At 31.3% G+C, this 20,421-nt stretch overlaps 1 long non-coding RNA gene across 1 annotated transcript; it reads right to left on the reverse strand.

Moving 5' to 3' along the window:
• Positions 1–634: 634 nt before the first annotated feature.
• On the reverse strand, positions 635–2,491 carry LOC143081872 (uncharacterized). Its single transcript, XR_012980128.1, has 3 exons — positions 2,381–2,491; positions 1,061–1,198; positions 635–696 (listed from the first exon to the last, which is right to left on the reverse strand). It is a non-coding gene; the product is annotated as an uncharacterized LOC143081872 (long non-coding RNA).
• Between the last annotated feature and the right edge of the window lie 17,930 nt (positions 2,492–20,421).

Raw genomic sequence — 20,421 nt, forward strand, 5'->3', positions numbered from 1 at the left:
GATACATCATGCAGAGAAGGTGATGTATAATGACGATGACGATGACTGCGTCAATGTCGAGGAGTCGAGTTGAAAAAATTTATCACATTCACCGAGTTACACGAAGGACTAGATAGAATACTTATACCATCAATTTTGTCATTGCAACCATAAGGTGTCGCAGTTCCCAATTGTCTAATCCAGTAGTCGTCTTTTTGTATACGGAGAGTCGTTGAAAGATAAGAATTGTTAGAGCTATGGTATATCTTTTCGATAATGCGAACTGTCATATAAACTGTCAATAAAGTGAGAGGTTTAGCTAGCTATACAAAACGGGTTTTATCCATCATTTTCTACATGAGAAAATGCCCGTACCAAGTCAGGAATATGACAGTTGTTATGCATTGGTTTGATGGGTTTCAGCTTTTAATTTTGCTATTTGATCAGGGACTTTTTCTCGGCCTTTTGTATTTTTGTGATTTAACTTTTATAATAAACATTATACAAGTAAATAACGAGTTTTTTTTTTTTTGGAAAACAAGTAGATGTAAAATGGTGACATTGCATATCATGGTCAAAAGCAAGACATTTGATGAATGTTGTGTTGTTACAAAAGCAATACCTGAACATCAAATTAACGTTTTAAGATAAATACCCTGGTCGGAAAATTGAAAGATTGTCAAAACTGATTGCTTTGAGGTCTTCTTCAACTTCGCCCTGCAAATGAGTAACATCAACAGGTTTAAATGTAACATATGTAATGTAGTATTTACTTATAAAAATTTATCAAAAACAAAGCTGTAGATTGCATAAGACAAAGTTGGTCTGCTCGAAGTTTGTTATTTATTGTAATATATGTATAGAATAATTAAGAAATGACTTTTGCACGATTTACAGCTTCATATTCAAAGGTATCTTTAAACGTCATTGTATAAAAATGCAGCCTAAATGTCTTATTGAGAATGAATTAGCGTTTTTTTTGTCATATTTTTTTTTTAAAGTGCAAATATAATAACATAAAAAATAATCTTGAATGTCATAACATAAAACATCAGTGATTTTTTAGTATTCGAAACATTACCTTTGTTTTTATAAAAAGGAAACTACTGTTCTTGTTCGCACCATAAGAAGATACCAATACGACATGCTTACATCCTACAGATTTAGCCATCGCTGCGGCATTGACTACATAATCATGATCTACTTTAATAAATCCAGCCTATTAATAAAAAAAAAGTTATTTTTAACTATACAACTAACATATGTTATTGAACGCATTACTTGAATAGTTTAAAAGCAAACTTTAAATTCTAAAACCTAAAATAAAAAAACAGGAAATTAAAAAAAAAAAATATTCACGTTTAACCTACTAGATTTTCCACTCGACATAACAAAAGTGTTTATTCGAGACACTTATCTGTTTATTAAGGATAATATATGATTATTTACCTCATGAAATACCTATATCTATACAAAGACAGCTGCTCTCACTCTTTTTCTTTGGTTGGTAAAGTCGAGCATTTTGTTTCGTCAGGCCTAATTGAGATCTCAATTTTAGCATCAACTCCATAGTTTGGTATTATTGTTAATCCTTAATTTACTTTATTTTTCCTATACCACGAACATTAGATTAATTTTAAAGAGGCCTTAGCTGTCAAATTCGTGTTCACCGATTTCACTCAAATTTTCATATTTGATTTTTAACAATGTAATCCATTTATTCAAACTATTGAAAGTCTTAAATAAACAGTTTACATGTCGTGAGCTCGATAATATGAAGCTTCGTTTCGTGTTTTTTAGTCTAGAATCCATTTAATTACATATCGAGTTAACCCTCGAATTCTTGCGCTGTTAATCTCTAGCTAAGGGGTTATACTGAAGTTCACATGAATACGGATTCAATGAAATCAAATTGTTCACTCGCAATAAAGTATTCCACTCTTTCACTTTCATTAATGATTGAACAAAAACAATCATTACTTTAGGTTTTTATATAGCTCGTAGCTAGTGCCCTTTTAAGAATGATTATATTTTGTGGGATGGCAATCCTAATTTAGTTGAATGGTGATGCTTCTATACTATTACTTAGTTCTAAAGAACGGTTCAATTTGTTTTCAAACATACAAAAAAATGTGGTATGATTGCCAATGAGACAACTGTCTACAAGAGACCAAAATGACACAGAAAGTAACAATTATAGGTCAGTGTACGGCCTTCAACTTTAAGCAAAGCCCATACCCTTTTATCTTAAGAAATATTAATTACAAAAAAAGTCAAAACATTCACACTCAGTGCATACAACAAATTCATTTCCATGCCTTAAAATAACGCTGTTTTATTGTTATGTTGTTATTTTGTTATTACGTCTTTATGACAAGATAAATAACTAAGCAATACAAACTTTTCCACCGGATTTCGCTTTGCTGGTACCAATGCAACAAAATCCTGTATCCAGGTCTTGAAAATCTTGTTTGTAGTCGTTTAAACGATCAAAATCGACCACCTTTTGTTCCTGTCGTAAAATCTACAGGTAACTTTATTTGATTGAGCCTTCTCCATTATCATGCACTGAAAATTTGATAAATTAATAAAGTATGATAAACAATATTCCGTTTGACAAGTATTTTCAGAATGGTCATACAAGTACCAACTTTCCTGGTTTGTATAAGGTAAAGTGTATAGTGGTTTTGCAATTTGATGTCTAAAAATGGAGTTTTATGCTCCCATTCATCAGAAATGCTGACTTGAAAAAGCTACAACACTAATAATTTTACATGTTTGAAATTTAATTGGAAATCTTGGAAGACTTTAAATGCAATAATCATAAGCATATTATCTGTAATAGCCGATTTTCAATATATCTATATAATGGTAGGTAATTGTTTTTAAGACAATCATTCGATCGTCTAGTGACGGATGATTTGATGTCCATATAACTTAATTGTAATAAACATATAGCTATTAAACAAAAAAATATCAAAAAGATGATATATCATACTGCAATGGTGGGATCAGGCGGTTATTGTCTTTTCTGGTAATGTTCTTTTGTTAATATTTCGACAAAAATGAAAATAAATTTTATTAGTATTGGTGCATTCTATGTTTTAATATTTTATTTTATAATAATATGCTACATGTACTTACAAACTCAGGCCCTAAATCTTTTTCAAGTTGAACTTCTCTCCGCCCAATTAACATTACTTTCTTAAATCTTTTTCTCTTGCTTAGTTCTTTGACCAGTGCTTTTCCTGTTTCGCCAGTATAGCCTAGTTCAAAAGCCATTCTCTCTGAATTTGAAGTGTTTTTAGGATCAACTCCTATTTTACATTCTGAAATGCACATGTGTTTAAGAGAATAAATGCTGATTTGTAATCAGTTAAGATTGTGAGCTAATTATCATTGAATTTTCAGCAAATATCAAGGTTCTAGAGGTTTCTAAACAGTTAACGTTAGACAGTTTCAACTGCTCTTATATAAGTCTCCTTTCAATTTACAAAAATGATTTATATTGATGTTAACATGGTAAATATGAGCATGTACATCTATACAGTTCCAAACCGTTGTAATGAGATTATTTTAAGAAGGTTATCTAACAAATTGTACAAAGAAGGCAAATCGCTATGTTTCCGTAGACGTCGGTTCATAATGTGTCTAGATTTTAAACAAATACACTTGTCATTAGATAGATGTCATGTCTGATATAATGTTATTACACGTAGACTAAGTTTGAAACTTTAGTGGGCAAAGTTATTTCAGGCGATTAATAACAGTTATGTTCATTCCTCTTTCATGCTCTAAAAGTTTAATGTGTTTTGCGTCAAAACCTTTTGGTCTCTTCCGTATTTCCGTATTTATATATGAGTTGTCTGTTCAGCTTTAATAAACCATTTTTTACATAAGGAAATGTCTGTACAAAGTCAGGAATACGACAGTTGTTTTCCATTCGTCTTAAATGTTGAGGCTTTATGTTTAGCTATTGGATAAAGGCATTCCGTTTTTAATTTTTCTTGGAGTTCGGTATTTTAGCTGTTTACTCTTTTGCCATTTTACTTAGAATTACTACATCAATGCTATAAACCCCACAGCTCATGTTTTATATACCGATATTAAGTTGAAAAAAAGCATATGGTATCAAGGATTGTTCCCCTTTACCTACAAATGTCAAACAATGCTTTATTATACAAAGTTTTGTCGGTTAAGTATCGAACAATTGATGAACTTACCTTGAATTATAGTATTAACAATTAACTGCGGAGGTGGTTTTTGCGTCATCTGGTTGACAGTATTATTTATTTTACCAAGTGATATAAAAATTAACTTCAATTTTATCTGTAAAGTCGACCTGTTATAGATAATGCATATTTTAAGGTTTTTCTTGTCGTAGAACACACCGAGGGGTGTCATGATTGATCAAATGAAAGACCGACCGTAGGGAGGTCTTTCTTTTAGCAATCCTGACACCCCGAGGTGTGTTCTACGACAAGAAAAACCTTAAAATATTCATTATCTGACTTATATACCGTCAAAAAAATATTATTTTTTATAAAGATTTGCAAAACTTAGTATCCTATTTTACCGACAACACTAAAGTGGGATATTCCTTTCTAATGCGTTCAGGTTTTAATACGCCCTACGGCTCATTTAGAATGTGAAATAAAATTCACTAATGAATCTATATATAAACCTTTTAAAAAATATTATCCATACACAATAAAAATATTACTGTAACTGCATGAAGTAAGACACAAATGTAATGTTACCATCCGATAACGGTGTATGACAAATACAAGACACATTGTAAGTAATTTATTGTACCACTTAGTTTATGGAAAAGGGGGAGGGGTATGTTTTTTGTTCTATTTGTAATGTCATTTCTATCGCGGAAAAGTGGTTATTTTTTTGAACGATTTTAATTGAATCGAATGAAAAATTCAGAAAGATTGTCTTTTGATCGAAAAGCAATACATTTTATTAACAGATAATCAGGATATAATTATATACCCTCCGCACCCGATCCTTTTCTGAGTTACGTTAATGTTATTCAATAGAATATAAGATTATCTTATTAGTTGATTATTTGATAGAGTAAAAGGTATACATAAATTTAAAAACTTAAAAGAACTGACACGAAGACGAATATAAATACATGTAGGTCACAGTATGATTTCCTATTCAACGTTTATGTCCTGAACATGCATGAAATATTTGCCAGTGGACGTTAAGCAAGCAACCAAAAATCAATCAACCTCTTCAGGACTCAATAAGATTTTCAAAATCTAACACACGAATATGTTAAAATCTGACTTTTTATTTATGAAGGTCTATATTAAAATTCATCTCACATATATGACAATGTTTCTTTATTGTAGCGATAATTCAACAAAACTTCACGTTATTTGTTTCTAAAATTAAAATGCGGGCAATGAAGGTTTTTTTACATCCATCATCGATTGAACTTTAGAAAATAAATCCAAATCGGCAACAAAAAACTATCAGACGAATAAAATTTTGGAGTAAATTATACATTGCATTTTTATCAAGGAAAATAATGACCTCACACAAGTCATTATTTTATGCCTTGAAGCATATTTCATCGAAACATGGTATCGTCCGGGCTGATTCTGAAAAAGAATAACCTGTTGTTCTGAAAGCAAATAACTCCATATAGGTATATGAAAATGGATAATGGCGATCAATATATAAAAGTATTGAAATATAATTATTTTTAGTTATACATTTAATAGTTTTCTATTTATATGTTATGAATTTGTGGCTACAAAGTATACTCAAAGCAGGAATAAAAGGACACTGAAATGATAGAATGTATTGAACAAATCTAATTTTATTCCAATGTCAATATCAACACAAGCTAACTAGTTTCTTTATCTAAATTCAAAATATTAAAACTTTTTTTTCTAATTTTCAATGGATACAAATTATTTTTGCACTTCCCGTCTGAAATAGATTTTACCTATCGCTGTTAATTTCTGTATCATTTGGTCTCTTATGAAGAGTTGTCTCATTGGCAACCAAATCACATCTTTTTTATATTAAGAATCTTATAACGTAGTTTTAAAAGAAACATTTGATATATGCGGCTAGCGGGAAAATAGGCCATATATAAGACTGTAGTTGGTTCGAAATCAAAATAATGTAGTTCATAGGGTTATGGTTCATCCTTATGACTGTTACTTGGTCAGTTAGAATGTTAACAATTCAACCCAGTTTATCAGTGTAGCATATGTAATGTAGAATATATATTTACATCACCCATCAGCATTTAATCATGAGAAGACTGCAATTCAGCCTACACTGGATTTATAAATGCTATTTATGCTTTACAACATGTACAAGGCAGTGTTTCTCTATCAACTAAAATTTAAAGTATATGAAGTACACAAAAATTACAATTACCAATCGAACTCTCAGAAAATTCAATATGGAAATTATTTCATCAAATGACAAAATCAAAAGCTCAAACACACAAAAAAAATAGAAAACAACTGTCATACAGACATTTCATTTGAACAAAAATGGTGAAGTTACTGGCCTTTGTTAGTCTTGTATTATTTTAATTTTAGTTTCTTGTGTACAATTTGGAAATTAGTATGGCGTTCATTATCACTGGACTAGTATATATTTGTTTAGGGGCCAGCTGAAGGACGCCTCCGGGTGCGGGAATTTCTCACTACATTGAAGACCTGTTCTGTTGGTGACCCTCTGCTGTTGTTTTTTATTTGGTCGGGTTGTTGTCTCTTTGACACATTCCCCATTTCCATTCTCAATTTTATAAGTTAACCTGGTTTTGTAGCTAGCTAAACCTTTCGTGTGTATGCCAGTCGCATATAACTCAAGTATGTTGACACTAATTTGTGAGCAAAACAAACAGATATTATAGGTAAAAAGGTCAAAATTTGGATATATTTATATTTTTAATTTACAATCCTGAAATATTCATCTAATCAGGAGACTTCGGGTTCACTAACAGTGAAGGCCAATAACTACTTCTGCTTTACAATCCCGTTTTTCGTATAGGGCAAACGGTACTATTTATTCTGCCATAGGCGACAATACTAACATTTTCTAAATTTACCAGTTTTTATAATAAAAACCTGGATAAAACAGTTATGTGTGGTGTTAGTACTTTATTACTCAATTTTAAAAAATGAAGCCAAATAGTATCTTGACCAATTTCCAACGGAGCTTGTTTATGCTATCCATGCCCACCGTCATTTTACACCAAATTTATTAAATTTTGGAAGCCTTTTCGAATAATTCTCTAGAAAATATTTCAATAGGTTTTAAAATTTATATTGTAAATTTACACACTGCAGTTATTCGTAGATAATAAAAAAAAATATATTGTACTCTTACATCCAATCACAGCCCGCCTAAGTTGACTTCCTTCACCTGTATTGGGTACACAAAAGGCCAACCTAATGCTGGAAAATGTAATAGTATCGTTTTCCTTATACTGTGACACAAAGCTATAAAGAATTCTTACGACACCATCAATGCAATACTTGGTTATTGTGGAAACCTTGACTATAATAAATACTTGTATGTCCCCATTACTTAAAGAAACATGGATCATTTCTTTTTTATGTCCCCACCCCTACATACTGATTTACCTCTTTCTCTAATTCTTTCAGATAAGGCTTAATAAATCACCTGTATCCAACTATATCTTATCTTATTTGAAAATAATAATAAACTGTTCCATTTAAACAGATAAAAATGACGGTTCCATTCAATGTGTGTTCATTTTATCCAAAATTTACAACATAAGCACAAATTCAAGATTTGTCATACTAATCTCCATTCCATGCTTTAGTATATGCCATATTGTGGTTAAAATTTTTAGTGCTGGTTATAAAATCCATTATTCTGTCTTGCGATGATAAAAACAAGGATATTAGACACTTAAAACATTAAATCTGCAAAATACTCAGCTGTAAAGTTGCCTTTGTTGCCTGTATTAATCTATGAAAAGGCTGAATAATGTCCCTTGGGAGTATTAATTTCCAACAAAAGGCCTTTCGAACAGTACCAAATGACAAATTATATATGCCTGATATAATAATAGATAGAATCTACAAAATGAAGCACTATTAAAATGTTTGCAACATGAATTGCCAACAATGTAAGCAATTCTTTACACAGGAGAGTATAAATTCTATATAAATTTAGCCTCAAGTGTGCCTCTTTTTTTCTTAGATGAACACTTTTAACAGTGAAAATGCTTCTAGTATGACCAAATACTGCCTTACTATATAAACAGTACAAACTCAACCAGACAATATAAAATTTTAATAGATTGTGTCAAGGGAAATACCCAATTGATACATTTAGGGAATTACACAGCAAAAAAAGGCAAATATTTCAGTTAAAAATATTTGTCGCGACTTGAATTCTGGGTTTTCTAATTGAATTAATCATTGCGAAAGGTGAAAACAAATACAAAAGAACAATAGTTTGGTGCAGTTTATACAATATAGTTAATATTGAAACTCTAGAATAAAGTTTTATATTAGTACCCATCAATTTGACTTATTATGATGACTCAGCACTTTTCTCAACACAGTACTGTTCTCAGATAAAAATTTCTATTCTTTGTGATAAAATCAAATGTTCTTATCAAATGCTTCAAAATAGTATAATATGACTTACAATGTTTGTCTGATTGATTTTGGTTTCCCTTGCTCTCTTGAGTATAGGAAAAACGGTACTATTTATTCTGCCATAGGCGACAATACTAACATTTTCTAAATTTACCAGTTTTTATAATAAAAACCTGGATAAAACAGTTATGTTTGATGTTAGTACTTTACTACTCTATTTTAAAAATTGAAGCCAAATAGTATCATGACCAATTTCCAACGGAACTTGTTTATGCTATCCATGCCCACCGTCATTTTACACCAAATTTATTAAATTTTGGAAGCCTTTTCGAATAATTCTCTAGAAAATATTTCAATAGGTTTTAAAATTTATATTGTTAATTTACACACAGCAGTTATTCATAGATAATTAAAAAAAAATATTGTACCCTTACATCCAATCACAGCCCACTTAAGTTGACTTCCTTCACCTGTCTTGGGTACACAAAAGGCCAACCTAATGCTGGGAACATGTAATAGTACCGTTTTCCCTATATAATCATTGTGTAATAATGGAGTCTAAAGTATGTTAGAGTCTGCGTATGATGCGTTATCTATCGTGATCAACCTTTTCTGAAACAGAATTGAATTTCGTTTAACAATAGTTTATATGTATAATTTTGTATCAAATATAATGGACAAAATTTCGAAAATTGTTTTAGCATAAAACATTTAATTCAAGGTTAACAAATACAATTGTTAAAGATTTTTAAATATAGTGTGTAGATTCTCGTTTCTATTATTTTTATGTTCAAGTATATATAAATCTTCTTTATACGGTTTCTCTGACACTTTTATTGTACAAAATTTACTGAACAACATATGAAACTCATCAGCTCTCAGTTATTAAAAAATCTTATTGCTATATCTCTAAGTATTAATCGGATAAGCTATAAATATTGACGTTATATTGGATACATCAAAGAAATTGTAAACAGCAAATTTAAAAGAAAACCAGAAAATCAGCATTTCAGTTCTCACAAATTGATATTTTTTCCAATGCAGAAATTCTAACCTATTATGAATCACCCCTTAAATAACAAGAACAAACAGATAACTGATTGATGCACACATATGTCTGACCAAGAAGTTAGAAACAATTTGATTAATATATAACTAATATACAACTATATAAAATTGGATCCTTTCTCTTTCATTTCTTCGGTTTAATGCTTAATCTTCTGTAAAAAAAAAACATTTAGACGTCAAACAATTGGTCAGTTTGTTTCTTCAGTTGATCAGTCTATAAAACAGTTTTATTTATAGTTTCTCTGTATGTAATGCACTTTCCACAAACAAGGATATTTTTAGAGTATTAGAAACCGAATTCTTAGTTAGTTTCGTTTTCCGTAGAAGATTCTGTATTTGTCATGGTTGTGATGTATACGGCATTGGTGATGTTGGTGATGTTGGCCTGTTCGCCTGTGTTTATGAAAGGTATTGTATTAATTATTTGTTATGATACATCTGAACCATAAATCTTTTGAATAACAATGACATAATAGATTATATGTAAGGAAAAAAAAGACTATGATTAAGAGCAAATTTTTGTATACCCTGGTAGCATAAAGTGCATCAGTAACAGCACTGAAAATAGTGGTGGTATTCTATGCTCATATTACCGGTTACTTGTGTCAAAAGAAAGCATGTTCGTCGTTTGTCAGACTATCCATTTGCCTTATGACTAAAACATCCTTACAATCACAAGTTTTCTATTAGAAGAAAAATAACAAGATATCAAAGGGCAATGAAAAATTGGTCAACAATGAACAAGATGATACATTGTAGTTCATTCTATCAAGCTAAAAAATAACTGGACGAAAATGGTTATATCTGCCTCGGAACATTACACAGAAAATCCCCACAATTTGAGCAGTATCAATAAAACTATATTGTACGTGCTAAAACTCCTACTATGAGCTACGCCACACATTATTTATCAACAAAATCCAATGGTTTATCGTTATTGGTAACAGGGCATTAGATTTTGCGGATATGTTTGAAAGATTATATATATGGTATGCATTACAAATCAATAGCCTTTTTTCTGTTAACGAATAGGTTTTTATTTCTAAGTATTGCAGATATAAAGAATAAAGATTTCACAACAACGTCTGCATATGTTTATAAGAATGAAAGCAATGACTTAAAAGATAGATTAAGTAAGTCCAACAGTTATAATTTTGAAGAAATTGGTTTATCAGATATCAGGGTGGATCTGTTGCCAAAGAACTATAGCAATAGTTCTACAAACTACAACTGTAAGCTAGCGTTCATGAACTGCAGTAAGCACTGCATTAAGTGTGTATCACAGAGAGTATGTAAAGGATGTGAGGTAGGCTTCTATGGACAGACTTGTCACTTGAAATGCTTATTAAACTGTGGAGCTGATGGCTGTAATCAACACACAGGGGAATGTGACGGTAAGTGAATTAAGTGTACTACATTAAGACAATTTCTAAACCTTAAATTAATAAAATTATATCAGTATGATATAGACTAGTTCTCTAACTGATTATCAAATAATCAACAAAAAGTTGCTTTCATAAACACAAAAGTCAATTTTTCCAACTTTTTAATAAAATTATAATGTGCTTCATAGTAGAAGTAGTAGTAGAAGTAGTTCAAAATTATAGTAGTGGTAGTAGTAGTAGTAGTAGTAGTAGTAGTAGTAGTAGTAGTAGTAGTAGTAGTAGTAGTATTAGTAGTAGTAGTTGTAGTTGTAGTATAGTAGTAGTAGTAGTAGTAGTAGTAGTAGTAGTAGTAGTTGTAGTTGTAGTATAGTAGTAGTAGTAGTAGTAGTAGTAGTAGTAGTAGTAGTAGTAGTAGTAGTAGTAGTAGTTGTAATTGTAGTTGTAGTATAGTAGTAGTAGTAGAAGTAGAAGTAGTAGTAGTAGTAGTAGTAGTAGTAGTAGTAGTAGTAGTAGTAGTAGTAGTAGTAGTAGTAGTAGTACTAGAAGTAGTAGTACTAGTACTAGTAGTAGTAGTTGTAGTAGTAGTAGTAGTACAATGTAGTAGTAGTAGTATTAGTAGTAGTAGTTGTAGTTGTAGTATAGTAGTAGTAGTAGTAGTAGTAGTAGTAGTAGTTGTAGTAGTAGTATTAGTAGTAGTAGTAGTAGTAGTAGTAGTAGTAGTAGTAGTAGTTGTAATTGTAGTTGTAGTATAGTAGTAGTAGTAGAAGTAGTAGTAGTAGTAGTAGTAGTAGTAGTAGTAGTAGTAGTAGTAGTAGTAGTAGTAGTAGTAGTAGTAGTAGTACTAGAAGTAGTAGTACTAGTACTAGTAGTAGTAGTTGTAGTAGTAGTAGTAGTACAATGTAGTAGTAGAAAAAAGGTAATGGTAGTTGTTTTGACAGTAGAAATTATACGTTTGTTTATTGATGTGGTTTTGTGGTTTCAGTTTCGATTTCATTATACCTAAACATCTGGTTACTATATATACTTTTAGGTTCTGGGGGAAAAGATGACAGTAAGTGTTTAATAAATAAAGGCAACATTACCACACCGCTATTCAACAGTCATAAATAGATTGATAAAACAAATCCGCGTTACAAACTCAACCGAGGTAAACACATCAACTATAAATAAGAGGAAAACAACGAAACAACAAATCACTGAATTGCTTTAAAAAATAAACGACAATGTAATATACATAAAAACGAACAATTGTATAAAAAGAGACTGCCATATTTCTGACTTTGTATATCATCTTTTAAGAAAATTAATGGTGGGTTGAACCAGGTTTTGTGGCTATCATAACCTCATGCTTTATGGCTATTTTAAATATAATGCTTAAATGGTACTATTACATGACGAGAATACAGTACAAATAAATGCAAAAACCCATATAGTTAACCATCAACTATATGAATCAATTTGTTTCCAAGAATCAAATCGTAAAAGGACAACATATATAAGAAATGATGGTATAATTTTGACGATTTCCCTAATTCGTAAAAGGATAGAAATCACCAACCAAGACCAACAAATACAAAAGTATCACACGAGTTTACCGGACGTATTGATAGGCAAGCGTCTACAATTATACTTGTTTGACCATCCATACAAATACAGACTCAATAAAAATTTTAATAAAAGGAATCGACAGAATCGACAGAAATATTTGATCTTTAGGAATAGGCTGTTTTTGGTGTTTTAGATTTATCAAACAAAACATATCCATTTCATCTGAGATCATGTTGCATCTGTTGGTTCTGCGTATTCGTTGTGGTAGCCGTTAAATGTACTAAGTATTTTCAACTTAGCTATACTTAGAAACAAACAAATGGTTGTTTAACGTACAATATAGCTGGCTATGTCAATTAGCATCTTTTGTTTTGTTTAATTGGGAAAAAAGTTGATATTTTAGTCTCTGTAAACTGAAGAATTAAAATATTGTTCTAATGATTAAAGCTTGTATACTTTTTGTCAGTTTTATACCTCAGCTGATGTTGATATAAATATCTATGTTGGTGGTGGTGTAGGAGGAGTAGTAGCATTATTTGCAATAGGATTGCTTGTCTATTGCAAGAAAAAGCATGGTCACGATTATCACCCTTTGGAGTAAGTTTTGTATTGCAATTGAAAATTCTTGTTTAGACATTTAATTATTATTATCTGACTAGTATTTCTTTAAATGATTATAATCTATTGGACATTCTTGTTATTCATTTAAATAAATAATGCAATAATTAATGCAAGCAAAACAATTGTGAATTAATAGTTCCTAATCAGTTGATATGATTGATTGCTAGTTGGTTTCATGGTGTAGGATGATAAAAAGGAAAGGGTGAAACGAATAATTCGTGATTGATCATTATAAAATTTACATTCTTTATCTCACTTTTATGCTTCAGATCTATGAACAATGAGTGTTGCAACAAAGTTTAAATATGAATTGTATTATTGTAACCTGCAATACACCTACACAACACTATTATGCTTCTGTTAAACTAAATGAGAATATGGTGTATTCATATATTGCACATAATAATAGTAATACATATACCAGCCATACAATTAAAGATAACTCTAGTCAACACAGAAGTGCTGAATACTGGACTGGTGATACCCTTCTGGACATTGAAACTCCATCAGCAGTGACATTGACCCAGTGGTTGTAAATAAACTCATCATAGATACCAGGATTGAAATTTTATTTTTGCGCCAAACGGACGTTTTCTCTACATAAGACTCATCAGTGACGTTAGAATAAAAAATGTAAAAAAGATCCAAATAAAGTACGATGTTTAAGAGCATAGATGACCATAGTTTCGTTAAAGTTTTACCAAATACAACTAAAGTAATCTATTCCTGAGGTAGAAAAGTCTAGTATTTCTGATATCAATGATATGAATAACACAAAGGCGCCTTTAAGGAAGATTAGCAAACTTCTTTCATAAATATCGATGTAGATTGTTTCTCTACCTAGCAAAATGCGTGTATCCGAGTTACCCTTGCAATATAACAAACCAAAAATCATAAAGATGTCAGACATACTTCAACTTAGCACTGTAGCATCTATTCTCACTATCAAATTCTGTATATATGAAAAGTATGTCTATGGAACTTTTTTATATACAAACATACAGAGATATTCACTTTTATGATATTTGTAGTAAGGCGCAAAAATATGATGCGACTTATTGGCAATAAGAACGTTTTTATAGTCAAAAGTGCAAAAGTTAAGTTATAAAATATTTTCGTTATCAATGTGTACCAAAATGGTATATTCCTATAACATGTATAAGTTTAAGATTTAAATACAGATTTGTGTTATTCATTGATTTTATAATTAGAATTACTACTTTTCAATTAAATTGAATCAGTATTACACATTTTATATTTGTTTGCTATTGGGAAGATAGGTTTTCGATACGAATCAAAATTATGCACATTCGAATTTCATTTGTTCTCCTAGTTTGAGTCCAAATATATTGTTAAAACAGGTGCATTCTTTGTACATTGTTAATGTATAAATATAAGGTTAATGTATTAATATATGTCTTTGTAACCAAAATATTATGATATATGTTTTCCTCAACTGTAAAATGTGCGTGTTGATCGTTGTGTGAATAAGTAGGGACTTCCTGTTCTACTCGAGACATCTTTGGAATTCTTCTTGGTTAATCTTAAGATCATTTCTATAACTCTATTATATTATAACAAATTGGTAATATATATCTTATTCCAGCATAAAACGCTTCCTAGTCCCACCAAAATTTTCTACAAATGAAACATGACATGATTATAAAATAAAATATCTGTTTTAAGTTGGTTTACCGTATTATCGCTTGTTTTTGAATTTTTGCTTGACTCGGACTACTCTGGTTTATTCATGTAGTGCCATTTAAATATTTTGCATACCAACCTCTAATTTTCTTTTTATAATTTTTTTTATGTAGTTAAATAAAAACATATTCAAAAATCTTGTTATTATTTTATTGTGTTTGAAAGAAAAAGTGCCAATGTTAAATGTATGAAAAATCTAGAGCGAATCATTTCCGGTTAAATTAGCAAAGGCTTATATCTTGAAAACAGGCACATGGACCCTCCATTTGTTTCTGCCTTTGTTTTCCTTTATAAAAAAAACTATCAATGCATATATAACAGTATTTGAAAAAGCTTGTTATTTTAAAACAGAGTAGCGAACATTCTTGAATGTTTTTTCTTTGTACTTTGGTTAAAAAAGAAAAGAAAAAAATAATTTTCAAGATGTTTGATTTCGTCGTCTTACACAAATATGCATTTTACACTAAATTAAACTAGTGGTTCAGACGGTACCATACTATCCATTTACATTAGAATATCACGAAAACAAAACAAAATAACAGGAATTACAAGTTTTCTACATCTGTATACTAATGTTTCTGTAATCTATTTTTAGTGTGATCCTGCTACCCAAACTAGATTTTCTATGTGTAAGTGAAAATATAATATTGGTTAGGTATGAAAGACCTCTTTAACAACAAATAAGAATTAAACAGTTGTATGCTTTTTAGTCGTTATGCACAACATACCCTCAACAGAACCCTTGATACGCAACATCATGTAATGAAAGATATTTGAGAGGGTTTTTTTTGTCTTACGTTTAAATATCTTCAATAACCAGTTTTATTGCACAAAACACTGAATTAGTGCTCTAGATGTTTTCGTCTGTATGGAAGAATAATACTGTTATAATTTCATACCCCATTTTCGAATTTGGGTTATAACTCAATCCTATAGTCTGTCTGTCTGTTTGTCTAAAAAAAAATCTAAAACATGTCTTATAAAACTACTATTCAGAAAGGTTTCATATATTATTTGCACATGGAGTTGCGGTCATCTCTAACATGTGAGCACTAATTCTGCTCAAGATCCGGTAAGTCGTGGTTGCAAATTCAAACTTTAATTCCAATTTGTGTAAAATATTTCGTTTATTAAGACAAAAATCACCCTTCAAACAGTGACCAGACAGTAAACTAACGCTGACGGAAGATATCTATCCGTTTGAAAATCGTTTTATGTAATAGTCCCGTCCTATAAACAAAAATAGCCATAATCGGGATGATCAGGTACAACGCAATCAAATCGCTGTCTGTTGTATCGCATTGCAAACTATTTTTCGAGACTCCGTCATATCGTGTTCTGTAATAATTGGGACATCGAAATAGGTATTATTGTCGTATCTCATTTCCATTCAGCAAGATCTGGATGCAATATGAACTCAATTAGCAAAAAAATAGAAATGACAAATATTTCCAGAACATGCCCGTTCCACATGACATCGTCCCAAAGACACAGAACATTGTTTTGATTTTGATTCGATACAGCCTAATCTGTCATGAAAAAGTAACGATTGTTATCCGACTAGACAAAATCAGCAGAGTTTTCCCGAATATTACTGGACGCAACTTACTATCGGGGTGCAAACTGTCTTTGCCGAAACCGTTCCGGAACAGTCCCGTTATTAATACGAAATTCTGCAAGCCGTTTCGAATGCGGTACAGCAGACTGTGATAGGATTACGTTCCGACAGAACCTGATCAACCCGAATATGGCGACAGTTTTCTAATGCGGCGTTCACACATTGCCGAGTATGGCTCCCGTTTAAGACCAGACAGCGATAAGACACGAAGAGTGAAAAAGTCGGATTACTATTTTCAATTATCTGGAATAAGGTCGTAACAGATTCCTTAGGATCGCGATTGGTCCGAAGAGGTCTGCCAAGCACCCGGATAGTTAGGTGCGTTCCGTAACATTCGGGGGAAACTCAGCCGAATTTGTCTAGTCGGATTACAATCGTGACAATGTCATGACAGATTATGTTATATTGGAACAAAATCCTAACAATGTCCGGTGTTTTCTGGACGGTGTCCTCTGGAACGGGATTGGTCTGTGGAAATTTGTCATTGCTTTTTTTCTGCCTTTTGAGTCTAAATTCCATCAAGATCTTGTCGAAACGAACCGTCTATTTCGAAAACGTTCCGGAACAGTCCCGTTTTTAACAAGAAATTCGATAATAATACCCACGTCAAAGTCCCGACAATTACAGTACACAATACAACTGAGTCGGGACAAAGCTGTTTGCAATGCGGTATAGCATACCGTGATAGATTTACGTTCCGACAGTACTTGATCATCCCGAATATGTCAACAGTTTTCTAACGAATATCTTCCGTCAGCGTCAGTTCACTGTCTGGTCACTGTCTGATCTCTTACTGTTTACATTTCGTAGAATTGGTACGCTTTCGGGACATTTGCCGTCCTTTTTTACCATGCGACAGATACAAATCGGATAAGAATCCGATTGAGAACGGAATTGTCCCGACAAATTCGCTTGGAAATGGTTAAATATCGATGCTTCCTGAACAGTATCTGTTTGTTGTCGTGATTAGATATTTTTTTTAACAAATTTTGATTAAAGTTTTGAATTTCTTTCCAAGATTCACAGGTTTTGGATCAGACTATTAACAAATTTAATCGGGAAAGGTCCTGTACAGGACGGCATTAAAATCGTGAATGTGTGACCAAAGCTTGACGTATATCATCCGTTAGCGTCGGTTCACTGCCGGGTCTCTGTTTGATGTCTATTGGATCTGATTGAGGAGAATCGAGACGATGTCGAAACTTCTTCGGTCGTTTTTTTTACAATGGGAAAGATACAAATTGGATTAGAATCGGATAGTTGACGGTATAATCGGAACTATTGAGGATGAAAATGACTGAGTTTAAACGCTTCCTGAACAGTATCTGATTGATGCCTTGAGAAAATAAATAATCTTTTCCAATCATTTCAAAAGAATTAACTTCGAGCATTGTGATGTCCGCGATAAATTTGATTTTAACTCTATTTTGTCAACTGTAAGCATCATTAACGACATTAAATCATATGATATCTCAACAACAATACTGTAAAATTGAATTGTGATGTATTTGCAGAAGTATTTGCGAAATCTAAAACTGAAATTCTGTAAGGATGAGACATTCTATAATAGTATATTCAAATAATCGATGAAAATGACATAAAAACCAGTAAGAAACTACAATTTGTCCACCTGGAATAGTCTTCAAAAATTGAAAAAGGTTGAGTCTAATTGTCAAAAAAGTAAAGTACCAGAGGTCATCAAAACATCATCCATCAAAGAAAGCAAGAAAAAAGTGGGTCTACACACAGAGAAGAAATCAAGCAGTGCACAGAACACAACACATAAAGCGTATTGATTTGCACTTCAAGTAACTTCACTTACAAAATGGCGATAAAATCAAATGTAACGTCAAAATTCTTATTAGATATTATCTACTTATACACATGATTACAGAATATAAACCTACGATTTGTGCTTTGGAAACATTTGTTATGCATATAACATTCACCGAAAAAGAATGCGTTCATAGCAGGACATTACATTCAGGGATAATTTTAAAATCAGTACCATAGACAATTCACCTTATGCTATAATTTTGAGAATTTAGCATACAATATCCATCGTACACGTGCAATTTGACTCAACTTGTCATTCATTTAAAAATTCAATATTAAGCTTTTTATTCATAATAATAAGTTCTACTAGTAATACAGAGAAAAGGGAACAGTCGACAATAAAAGTAACATTATATTTTAAAACGAAGTAAAAAAGAAGGTGTTTTACATTTTGTTAGTTATATGGCCTCTTAAAAATCAAATAAAGCATATAACAATTGTATGATTTACAGTCGATTTATTTATCGTTCCTTGTTTAAAAAACCTTGATCATATGGAAAGTTGTGAAGTAGATTCGAGAATCATAGTTTGTTTATCTTGTTAACGTATTTTCATGATAGGTTACGTAATTATAAAGACATTTTTTATGCTGTCCGCTTTTGCACCTGTGTCAATATGGACGAAAGGTATTGTTTTATTTTTTATCATTTCCAATGCAATTAGTCACATAGCACAAAGTAAAATCACAAAAAAAACTGAACTACGAAAAAAATCAAAATGTAAAGTTCTTTATCAAATGACAAAATCAAAAGCTCAAAAACGAATAGTTAACAACCGTTCTATTCCTTACTAGGTACAGGCATGTTTTGTGTTAAAACCTGGTTTTATAGCTAGCTTAAGCTTTCACTGGTATGACAGTCGTATAAAATTCCATTATATTGACAACGATGTGTAAATAAAACAGACTAAATACGTAAACATGTCAAGAACAGCAGTCAATGGTGTGTTATTATTTTATTCAATATAAGAACAAACAGATATATTAACAAATATTTATCATAATAACACATTGGTGGGATGTGAATGTACAGAGTCACGTCACATGCAAGCTATAAAAACACAATAGGCACACAGACAAAGCACATTAGTAAAAACGAAAGACATGTACAATAATACAGAATGATAATAAGTAAATTATATCTTGAAATCATTTTTTGTTTTTTATAAAAGGTATTTGCTATACCGTCCGTCAGTAACAAAGCATTCCAAAAAAAAAATTTATTCAACTTGTTAAGTTTTGTTTTAAACAACAAAAAATATTTACTGCTAAGTTTATGTCTATAGGTTGCATGATACAGGTTGCTCTTTTGGATTCGTATGACAGGTATTGCAGTATAAATGATAAATGAGTTTGCCTTTCTTCGTGATTAGGAAATTAATAATGTATTTTAGGGATAGAACTATCGGTAAACTGCCATTGCAGACATCTGTAAATATTAAAGAAATTATATATCTTCTGTTATTATGTACCACAATTATGTTAAATGGGTTAATATAACTATTCATGCAGAATTTGAACAGAGAGGAATAGCACTCTCTTTTTGTGATGAAACAAGGGACTTAGAAAATAGACCATATAAAACCAATAATGCTGATTTGGGAGATGATAATTACACAGAAATAAATAATTATGGTACGTTACAGGACTGTACCAATAATACCATTGATAACAATAATGGAGGCTTTTGGCTCAAAAACTGTAGTAACAACTCGATGAATGAAGAGGAAGTCCTTGGAAACTGTACCAAACATTGCATTGAGTGTAAAGACCAAGAGTGTAAATTATGCGAAATAGGTTTCTACGGGCAGAACTGCCACTGTGGAGTCGATGGTTGCTATCAGTTCAATGGGAAATGCCAAGGTATTCGTAACGTAGAGTTCTGTATACAGGACTTATTACAATTCGTTCGATATATCTCAAAGGAAAAAGCTAGGACAGACTATTCTTGTGTTTCTTAACAAATATCATATGATTTAATTATTGACAACTGATTTTCTTCTTAAAACTTCGGATTTTTACCCCTCAAATAGACAATAGGAC

The sequence above is a fragment of the Mytilus galloprovincialis genome, chromosome 7 (genome assembly GCF_965363235.1).
Source record: "Mytilus galloprovincialis chromosome 7, xbMytGall1.hap1.1, whole genome shotgun sequence".
Classification (NCBI taxonomy): Eukaryota; Metazoa; Mollusca; class Bivalvia; order Mytilida; family Mytilidae; genus Mytilus; species Mytilus galloprovincialis.